This window comes from Hemiscyllium ocellatum, assembly GCF_020745735.1.
Source record: "Hemiscyllium ocellatum isolate sHemOce1 chromosome X unlocalized genomic scaffold, sHemOce1.pat.X.cur. SUPER_X_unloc_1, whole genome shotgun sequence".
NCBI lineage: Eukaryota > Metazoa > Chordata > Chondrichthyes > Orectolobiformes > Hemiscylliidae > Hemiscyllium > Hemiscyllium ocellatum.
In genome coordinates this window covers 491695-502833 of record NW_026867588.1, presented here as the reverse complement: position 1 = coordinate 502833, position 11139 = coordinate 491695, and the positions used below count along the sequence as shown (strand labels likewise).

Below are 11139 nucleotides of genomic sequence, written 5' to 3'. Positions count from 1 at the left end.
TCACACATTCTCACACACACACACACACACACACCCCTATCTGTGAGACAGGACTGACCTTCAAACCGAACACAGCAGTTGCGAGGTGACCCATCCTGGCTGTGTGGAAGTGGGGACCAGACATATGTGTAATAGTCACGCAGTGATCTCCTGCTGATCTGAAACATCGCACACGACAGTGGTGTAAATATACCACAGGAAATGTGGCTCACCCAGCCCCCCACACCCCCTCCCTATCTCTGTGTGTGTCACCCCCTTACACCCCCCCCATCTCTGTGTGTGTCACCCCCTTACACCCCCTCCCTATCTCTGTGTGTGTCACCCCCTCCAGCCCCCTACACCCCCTCCCTATCTCTGCGTGTGTCACCCCCTCCAGCCCCCTACACCCCCTCCCTATCTCTGTGTGTGTCACCCCCTCCAGCCCCCTACACCCCCTCCCTATCTCTGTGTGTGTCACCCCCTCCAGCCCCCTACACCCCCTCCCTATCTCTGTGTGTATAACCCCCTCCAGTCCCCTACACCCCCTCCCTATCTCTGTGTGTATAACCCCCTCCAGCCCCCTACACCCCCTCCCTATCTCTGTGTGTGTCACCCCCTCCAGCCCCCTACACCCCCTCCCTATCTCTGTGTGTGTCACACCCTCCAGCCCCCTGCACCCCCTCCCTATCTCAGTGTGTGTCACACCCTCCAGCCCCCTGCACCCCCTCCCTATCTCTGTGTGTGTCACACCCTCCAGCCCCCTGCACCCCCTCCCTATCTCTGTGTGTGTCACCCCCTCCAGCCCCCTACACCCCCTCCAGCCCCCTGCACCCCCTCCCTATCTCTGTGTGTATAACCCCCTCCAGCCCCCTTACACCCCCTCCCTATCTCTGTGTATGTCACCCCCTCCAGCCCCCTACACCCCCTCCCTATCTCTGTGAGATGCCTTGAACAAAAATAGACCTTGTAGAGACCGATCCAATCCTTGGGTGACCACTTGACCGAACAGCCCAAGGTGTAGTGACACTCAATGGCTGTGCCTGGGACGTAGGAGTGCGGAACGTTCTGGAAAGAGATCTCGAACGGTGAGATGTTGATGTTGAGGTCGCCCATTTCCAAGGTGCAGGACCTGCAAGGAAAAATCAACGCCAAGTACTGTAGCCCAGTGTTATACAGGGACAGACCTGTCCCCACCAGTACTGTACCCTAGTGTTATACAGGGACAGACCTGTCCCCACCAGTACTGTACCCCAGTGTTATACAGGGACAGACCTGTCCCCACCAGTACTGTACCCTAGTGTTATACAGGGACAGACCTGTCCCCACCAGTACTGTACCCTAGTGTTATACAGGGACAGACCTGTCCCCACCAGTACTGTACCCCAGTGTTATACAGGGACAGACCTGTCCCCACCAGTACTGTACCCTAGTGTTATACAGGGACAGACCTGTCCCCACCAGTACTGTACCCCAGTGTTATACAGTGACAGACCTGTCCCCACCAGTACTGTACCCCAGCGTTATACAGTGACAGACCTGTCCCCACCAGTACTGTACCCCAGTGTTATACAGGGACAGACCTGTCCCCACCAGTACTGTACCCCAGCGTTATACAGTGACAGACCTGTCCCCACCAGTACTGTACCCCAGTGTTATACAGGACAGACCTGTCCCCACCAGTACTGTACCCCAGTGTTATACAGCGACAGACCTGTCCCCACCAGTACTGTACCCCAGTGTCATACAGGGACAGACCTGTCCCCACCAGTACTGTACCGCAGTGTTATACAGGGACAGACCTGTCCCCACCAGTACTGTACCCAGTGTTATACAGGGACAGACCTGTCCCCACCAGTACTGTACCCCAGTGTTATACAGCGACAGACCTGTCCCCACCAGTACTGTACCCCAGTGTTATACAGTAACAGACCTGTCCCCACCAGTACTGTACCGCAGTGTTATACAGGGACAGACCTGTCCCCACCAGTACTGTACCCCAGTGTTATACAGTGACAGACCTGCCCCCAACAGTACTGTACCCCAGTGTTATACAGGGACAGACCAGTCCCCCACCAGTACTGTACCCCAGTGTTATACAGTGACAGACCTGTCCCCACCAGTACTGTACCCCAGTGTTATACAGGGACAGACCTGTCCCCCCCAGTACTGTACCCCAGTGTTATACAGTGACAGACCTGTCCCCACCAGTACTGTACCCCAGAGTTATACAGGGACAGACCTGTCCCCACCAGGACAGTACCCCAGTGTTATACAGTGACAGACCTGTCCCCACCAGTACTGTACCCCAGTGTTATACAGTGACAGACCTGTCCCCACCAGTACTGTACCCCAGTGTTATACAGGGACAGACCTGTCCCCACCAGGACAGTACCCCAGTGTTATACAGTGACAGACCTGTCCCCACCAGTACTGTACCCCAGTGTTATACAGGGACAGACCTGTCCCCACCAGTACTGTACCCCAGTGTTACACAGTGACAGACCTGTCCCCACCAGTACTGTACCCCAGTGTCATACAGGGACAGACCTGTCCCCACCAGTACTGTACCGCAGTGTTATACAGGGACAGACCTGTCCCCACCAGTACTGTACCCCAGTGTTATACAGGGACAGACCTGTCCACACCAGTACTGTACCCCAGTGTCATACAGGGACAGACCTGTCCCCACCAGTACTGTACCCCAGTGTTATACAGTGACAGACCTGCCCCCAACAGTACTGTACCCCAGTGTTATACAGGGACAGCCCTGTCCCCACCAGTACTGTACCCCAGTGTTATACAGTGACAGACCTGCCCCCAACAGTACTGTACCCCAGTGTTATACAGGGACAGACCAGTCCCCCACCAGTACTGTACCCCAGTGTTATACAGTGACAGACCTGTCCCCACCAGTACTGTACCCCAGTGTTATACAGGGACAGACCTGTCCCCACCAGTACTGTACCCCAGTGTTATACACTGACAGACCTGTCCTCCCCAGTACTGTACCCCAGTGTTAAACAGTGACAGACCTGTCCCCACCAGTACTGTACCCCAGTGTTATACAGGGACAGACCTGTCCCCACCAGTACTGTACCCCAGTGTTATACAGGGACAGACCTGTCCCCACCAGTACTGTACCCCAGTGTTATACAGGGACAGACTTGTCCCCCACCAGTACTGTACCCCAGTGTTATACAGGGACAGACCTGTCCCCACCAGTACTGTACCCCAGTGTTATACAGTGACAGACCTGTCCCCCCCAGTACGGTACCCCAGTGTTATACAGTGACAGACCTGTCCCGCCCAGTACTGCACCCCAGTGTTATACAGTGACAGACCTGTCCCCCCCAGTACTGTACCCCAGTGTTATACAGTGACAGACCTGTCCCCCCCCCAGTACTGTACCCCAGTGTTATACAGTGACAGACCTGTCCCCCCCAGTACTGTACCGCAGTGTAATACAGGGACAGACCTGTCCCCACCAGTACTGTACCCCAGTGTTATACAGTGACAGATCTGTCCCCACCAGTACTGTACCCCAGTGTTATACAGGGACAGACCTGTCCCCACCAGTACTGCACCCCAGTGTTATACAGTGACAGACCTGTCCCCCCCAGTACTGTACCCCAGTATTATACAGGGACAGACCTGTCCCCACCAGTACTGTACCCCAGTGTTATACAGGGACAGACCTGTCCCCACCAGTACTGTACCCCAGTGTTATAAAGTGACAGATCTGTCCCCACCAGTACTGTACCCCAGTGTTATACAGGGACAGACCTGTCCCCACCAGTACTGTACCCCAGTGTTATACAGTGACAGACCTGTCCCCACCAGTACTGTACCCTAGTGTTATACAGTGACAGACCTGTCCCCACCAGTACTGTACCCCAGTGTTATACAGGGACAGACCTGTCCCCACCAGTACTGTACCCCAGTGTTATACAGGGACAGACCTGTCCCCACCAGTACTGTACCCCAGTGTTATACAGTGACAGACCTGTCCCCACCAGTACTGTACCCCAGTGTTATACAGTGACAGACCTGTCCCCACCAGTATTGTACCCCAGTGTTATACAATGACAGACCTGTCCTCACCAGTACTGTACCCCAGTGTTACACAGGGACAGACCTGTCCCCATCAGTACTGTACCCCAGTGTTATACAGTGACAGACCTGTCCCCACCAGTACTGTACCCCAGTGTTATACAGTGACAGACCTGTCCCCACCAGTACTGTACCCCAGTGTTATACAGGGACAGACCTGTCCCCACCAGTACTGTACCCCAGTGTTATACAGTGACAGACCTGCACCCACCAGTACTGTACCCCAGTATTATACAGAGACAGACCTGTCCCCACCAGTACTGTACCCCAGTGTAATACAGGGACAGACCTGTCCCCACCAGTACTGTACCCCAGTGTTATACAGTGACAGACCTGTCCCCACCAGTACTGTGCCCCAGTGTTATACAGTGACAGACCTGCCCCCAACAGTACTGTACCCCAGTGTTATACAGGGACAGACCAGTCCCCCACCAGTACTGTACCCCAGTGTTATACAGGGACAGACCTGTCCCCACCAATACTGTACCCCAGTTTTATACAGGGACAGACCTGTCCCCACCAGTACTGTACCCCAGTGTTATACAGGGACAGACCCGTCCCCACCAGTACTGTACCCCAGTGTTATACAGTGACAGACCCGTCCCCACGAGTACTGTACCCCAGTGTTATACAGGGACAGACCCGTCCCCACCAGTACTGTACCCCAGTGTTATACAGGGACAGACCTGTCCCCACCAGTACTGTACCCCAGTGTTATTCTGGGACAGACCTGTCCCCATCGGGACTGTACCCCAGTATTATACAGTGACAATCCTGTCCCCACCAGTACTGTACCCCAGTGTTATACAGGGACAGACCTGTCTTCCACCAGTACTGTACCCCAGTGATATACAGGGACAGACCTGTCCCCACCAGTACTGTATCCCAGTGTTATACAGTGACAGACCTGTCCCCACCAGTACTGTACCCCAGTGTTATACAGGGACAGACCTGTCCCCACCAGTACTGGACCCCAGTGTTATACAGGGACAGACCTGTCCCCACCAGTACTGTACCCCAGTGTTATACAGCGACAGACCTGTCCCCACCAGTACTGTACCCCAGTGTTATACAGGGACAGACCTGTCCCCACCAGTACTGTACCCCAGTGTTATACAGGGACAGACCTGTCCCCACCAGTACTGTACCCCAGTGTTATACAGCGACAGACCTGTCCCCACCAGTACTGTACCCCAGTGTTATACAGGGACAGACCTGTCCCCACCAGTACTGTACCCCAGTGTTATACAGGGACAGACCTGTCCCCACCAGTACTGTACCCCAGTGTTATACAGTGACAGACCTGTCCTCACCAGTACTGTACCCCAGTGTTACACAGGGACAGACCTGTCCCCATCAGTACTGTACCCCAGTGTTATACAGTGACAGACCTGCACCCACCAGTACTGTACCCCAGTGTTATACAGGGACAGACCTGTCCCCACCAGTACTGTACCCCAGTGTTATACAGGGACAGACCCGTCCCCCACCAGTACTGTACCCCAGTGTTATACAGTGACAGACCTGTCCCCACCAGTACTGTACCCCAGTGTTATACAGGGACAGACCCGTCCCCCACCAGTACTGTACCCCAGTATTATACAGAGACAGACCTGTCCCCACCAGTACTGTACGCCAGTGTTATACAGGGACAGACCTGTCCCCACCAGTACTGTACCCCAGTGTTATACAGGGACAGACCTGTCCCCACCAGTACTGTACCCCAGTGTTATACAGTGACAGACCTGCCCCCAACAGTACTGTACCCCAGTGTTATACAGGGACAGACCAGTCCCCCACCAGTAATGTACCCCAGTGTTATACAGGGACAGACCAGTCCCCACCAGTACTGTACCCCAGTGTTATACAGGGACAGACCTGTCCCCACCAGTACTGTACCGCAGTGTTATACAGTGACAGACCCGTCCCCACCAGTCCTGTACCCCAGTGCTATACAGGGACAGACCTGTCCCCACCAGTACTGTACCCCAGTGTTATACAGGGACAGACCTGTCCCCACTAGTACTGTACCTCAGTGTTATACAGTGACAGACCTGTCTCCCACCAGTAGTGTACCCCAGTGTTATACAGTGACAGACCTGTCCCCACCAGTACTGTACCCCAGTGTTATACACTGACAGACCTGTCACCACCAGTATTGTACCCCAGTGTTATACAGGGACAGACCTGTCCCCACCAGTATTGTACCCCAGTGTTATACAGTGACAGACCAGTCACCACCAGTACTGTACACCAGTGTTATACAGGGTCAGACCTGTCCCCACCAGTACTGTACCCCAGTGTTATACACGGTCAGACCTGTCCCCACCTGTACTGTACCCCAGTGTTATACCCTGACAGTCCTGTCCCCACCTGTACTGTACCCCAGTGTTATACAGGGACAGACCTGTCCCCCACCAGTACTGTACCCCAGTGTTATACAGGGACAGACCTGTCCCCCACCAGTACTGTACCCCAGTGTTATACAGGGACAGACCAGTCACCACCAGTACTGTACCCCAGTGTTATACAGGGACAGACCTGTCCCCACCAGTACTGTATCCCAGTGTTATACAGGGACAGACCTGTCCCCACCAGTACTGTACCCCAGTGTTATACAGGGACAGACCTGTCCCCCACCAGTACTGTACCCCAGTGTTATACAGGGACAGACCTGTCCCCACCAGTACTGTACCTCAGTGTTATACACTGACAGACCTGTCCCCACCAGTACCGTACCCCAGTGTTATACAGGGACAGACCTGTCCCCACCAGTACTGTACCCCAGTGTTATACAGTGACAGACCCGTCCCCACCAGTACTGTACCCCAGTGTTATACACTGACAGACCTGTCACCACCAGTATTGTACCCCAGTGTTATACAGGGACAGACCTGTCCCCACCAGTATTGTACCCCAGTGTTATACAGTGACAGACCAGTCACCACCAGTACTGTACCCCAGTGTTATACAGGGTCAGACCTGTCCCCACCAGTACTGTACCCCAGTGTTATACACGGTCAGACCTGTCCCCACCTGTACTGTACCCCAGTGTTATACCCTGACAGTCCTGTCCCCACCTGTACTGTACCCCAGTGTTATACAGGGACAGACCTGTCCCCCACCAGTACTGTACCCCAGTGTTATACAGGGACAGACCTGTCCCCCACCAGTACTGTACCCCAGTGTTATACAGGGACAGACCAGTCACCACCAGTACTGTACCCCAGTGTTATACAGGGTCAGACCTGTCCCCACCAGTACTGTACCCCAGTGTTATACACGGTCAGACCTGTCCCCACCTGTACTGTACCCCAGTGTTATACCCTGACAGTCCTGTCCCCACCTGTACTGTACCCCAGTGTTATACAGGGACAGACCTGTCCCCCACCAGTACTGTACCCCAGTGTTATACAGGGACAGACCTGTCCCCCACCAGTACTGTACCCCAGTGTTATACAGGGACAGACCAGTCACCACCAGTACTGTACCCCAGTGTTATACAGGGACAGACCTGTCCCCACCAGTACTGTATCCCAGTGTTATACAGGGACAGACCTGTCCCCCACCAGTACTGTACCCCAGTGTTATACAGGGACAGACCTGTCCCCCACCAGTACTGTACCCCAGTGTTATACAGGGACAGACCTGTCCCCACCAGTACTGTATCCCAGTGTTATACAGGGACAGACCTGTCCCCCACCAGTACTGTACCCCAGTGTTATACAGGGACAGACCTGTCCCCACCAGTACTGTACCCCAGTGTTATACAGGGACAGACCTGTCCCCACCATTACTGTGTCAGACTCTGAAATGACAGTGATTGACATTGAGAGAGAGAGACAGAGAGGGAGAGACCAAGGGTGGTGGTCAATTGAGAGAGATTGTTTGACAAAGAGACACTGTGCGCGAGAGACAGGAGAGACAGGACTAACCGAGAGAGGGAGTGTAAGTTGACCAAGTGAGAGAGAGGCAAGCAAATGTAAAGGGAGCAAGAGAGATAGCGGTAGAGATCGAGAGACAGAGACAGCGACAGGGAGGTGTGCAAGAGAGAGAGAGACAGATAAAGAGCTAGAGATGCAGAGAGACAGAGTCAGAGACAGAGACACAGAGAGACGCGAGTCTGAGACAGAGTGATAGAAACACAGAGACAGGAAGGTAGGGAGAGACAGATCGGGAAAAAGAGTTAAAACAGAGAGACAGAGAGAGTGAGTGAGTGAGTGAGACACTGAGACGGACAGATACAGAGACAAAGCGTGAGAGAGAGAGTGTGGAGACAGACAGAATGAGAAAGGGAGTTCGGGAGCGATGGTGAGCAACTGAGCGACAGAGAGGGAGACGCTGTGAGACAGAATCAGAAAGTGACAGCGACTGAGACAGAGCGCGAGGGAGAGAGACAGAGAGAGAGAGAGAGAGAGACAGAGCGCGAGGGAGAGAGACAGAGCGCGAGGGAGAGAGACAGAGTGAGAGAGAGAAAACCACATCGAGACAGAGAGACAGTCAGACCGAGAGTCAGAGAGAGAGTGAGAGAGAGAGAGAGAGAGAGAGAGACAGGTGCGGAAAGAGAAAGGGATAGCTAATGACAGAGAGAGACAGAGTGGGAGACAATCAGAGAGAAAGACGACAGAGTGACAGAGAGATAGATAGAGAGAGAGAGAGACAGAGAGAGACAGAGGAGAGAGAGAACCAGAAAGCGCGACAGAGAGATACAGAGAGGGAGAGAGATTCAGAGAGCGAGAGAGACAGAGTGGCAGAGACATAAACGGGGAGAGAGAGAGAGAGGGAGAGGGAGAGAGAGACAGAGAGAGAGACAGAGAGAGAGAGACAGACAGACAGAGGAGAGAGAGAACCAGAAAGAGCGACAAAGAGAGACAGAGAGGGAGAGAGATTCAAAGAGCGAGAGAGACAGAGTGACAGAGACATAAACAAGAAGAGAGAGAGAGAGAGAGAGAGACCAAACAACTTTCTCACTCTCCAGACGCTCCTGTCTGTCACGAGCAACTGATGGCTCACTTACCCGTGGAGTGTTTGGGTGGTGTGGGGGATTGGGTAAGTGTGTCTGTGGGTGCGTGTGTGGGCGCACGTGCCTGTGGGTCGGATTAGATTCTGCCTGTCTGCCTCAGCGTTCTGTTCTTGTTGTTTCTCTGGTCTCCAGGCCTCAGCACCACCCACTTCCGGCAGCGATGGGGCCCTCTCATTTGTCATTGAAATCACAGACTCCCTGCAGTGTGGAAACAGGCACTTTGGCCCAACAAGCCCATAGCGGCCCTCCAAAGAGTAACCCACGCATTCCCTTACCATTGTTACTCTACATTTACCCCCAACTAACCTGCACATCCCTGGGCACTACGGGGACAATTTAGCACGGCCAATCCACCCTAACCTGCACATCCCTGGGCACTACGGGACAATTTAGCACGGCCAATCCCACCCTAACCTGCACATCCCTGGGCACTACCGGGACAATTTAGCACGGCCAATCCCACCCTAACCTGCACATCCCTGGGCACAACGAGACAATTTAGCACGGCCAATCCCACCCTAACCTGCACATCCCTGGGCACTACGGGACAATTTAGCATGGCCAATCCCACCCTAACCTGTACATCTCTGGGCACTATGGGACAATTTAGCACGGCCAATCCCACCCTAACCTGCACATCCCTGGGCACAACGAGACAATTTAGCACGGCCAATCCCACCCTAACCTGCACATCCCTGGGCACTACGGGACAATTTAGCATGGCCAATCCCACCCTAACCAGTACATCCCTGGGCACTACGGGGACAATTTAGCACGGCCAATCCCACCCTAACCTACACATCCCTGGGCACTATGGGGACAATTTAGCACGGCCAATCCTACACTAACCTGCAAATCCCTGGGCACTACGGGGGGGGCAATTTAGCACGGCCAATCCCACCCTAACCAGTACATCCCTGGGCACTACGGGGACAATTTAGCACGGCCAATCCCACCCTAACCTGCACATCCCTGGGCACTACGGGACAATTTAGCACGGCCAATCCCACCCTAACCTGCACATCCCTGGGCACTACGGGGACAATTTAGCACGGCCAATCCCACCCTAACCTGCACATCCCTGGGTACTACGGGACAATTTAGCACGGCCAATCCCACCCTAACCTGTACATCCCTGGGCACTAAGGGGACAATTTAGCACGGCCAATCCCACCCTAACCTGCACATCCCTGGGCACTACGGGGACAATTTAGCACGGCCAATCCCACCCTAACCTGTACATCCCTGGGCACTACGGGACAATTTAGCACGGCCAATCCCACCCTAACCTGCACATCCCTGGGCACTACGGGGATAATTTAGCACGGCCGATCCCACCCTAACCTGCACATCCCTGGGCACTACGGGGACAATTTAGCACGGCCAATCCCACCCTAACCTGCACATCCCTGGGCACTACGGGGACAATTTAGCACGGTCAATCCCAGCCTAACCTGCACATCCCTGGGCACTACGGGGACAATATAGCACGGCCAATCCCACCCTAACCTGCACATCCCTGGGCACTACGGGACAATTTAGCACGGCCAATCCCACCCTAACCTGTACATCCCTGGGCACTAAGAGGACAATTTAGCACGGCCAATCCCACCCTAACCTGCACATCCCTGGGCACTACGGGGACGATCTAGCACGGCCAATCCACCCTAACCTGTACATCCCTGAGCACTACGGGACAATTTAGCATGGCCGATCCCACCCTAACCTGCACATCCCTGGGCACTACAGGGACAATTTAGCACGGCCAATCACATCCTAACCTGTACATCTCTGGGCACTACGGGGACAATTTAGCACGGCCAATCCCACCCTAACCTGCACACCCCTGGGCACTACGGGACAATTTAGCACGGCCAATCCCACCCTAACCTGTACATCCATGGGCACTACGGGGACAATTTAGCACGGCCAATCCCATCCTAACCTGTCCATCCCTGGGCACTACGGAGACAATTTAGCATGGCCAATCCCACCCTAACCTGCACACCCCTGGGCACTACGGGACA

General features: G+C 54.3%; 1 long non-coding RNA gene across 1 annotated transcript; it reads right to left on the bottom strand.

The window, feature by feature from the left end:
* Positions 1-61: 61 nt before the first annotated feature.
* LOC132808922 (uncharacterized) lies at positions 62-9247 on the bottom strand. The gene is made up of 3 exons (XR_009642174.1): positions 9107-9247; positions 943-1108; positions 62-158 (listed from the first exon to the last, which is right to left on the bottom strand). It is a non-coding gene; the product is annotated as an uncharacterized LOC132808922 (long non-coding RNA).
* Between the last annotated feature and the right edge of the window lie 1892 nt (positions 9248-11139).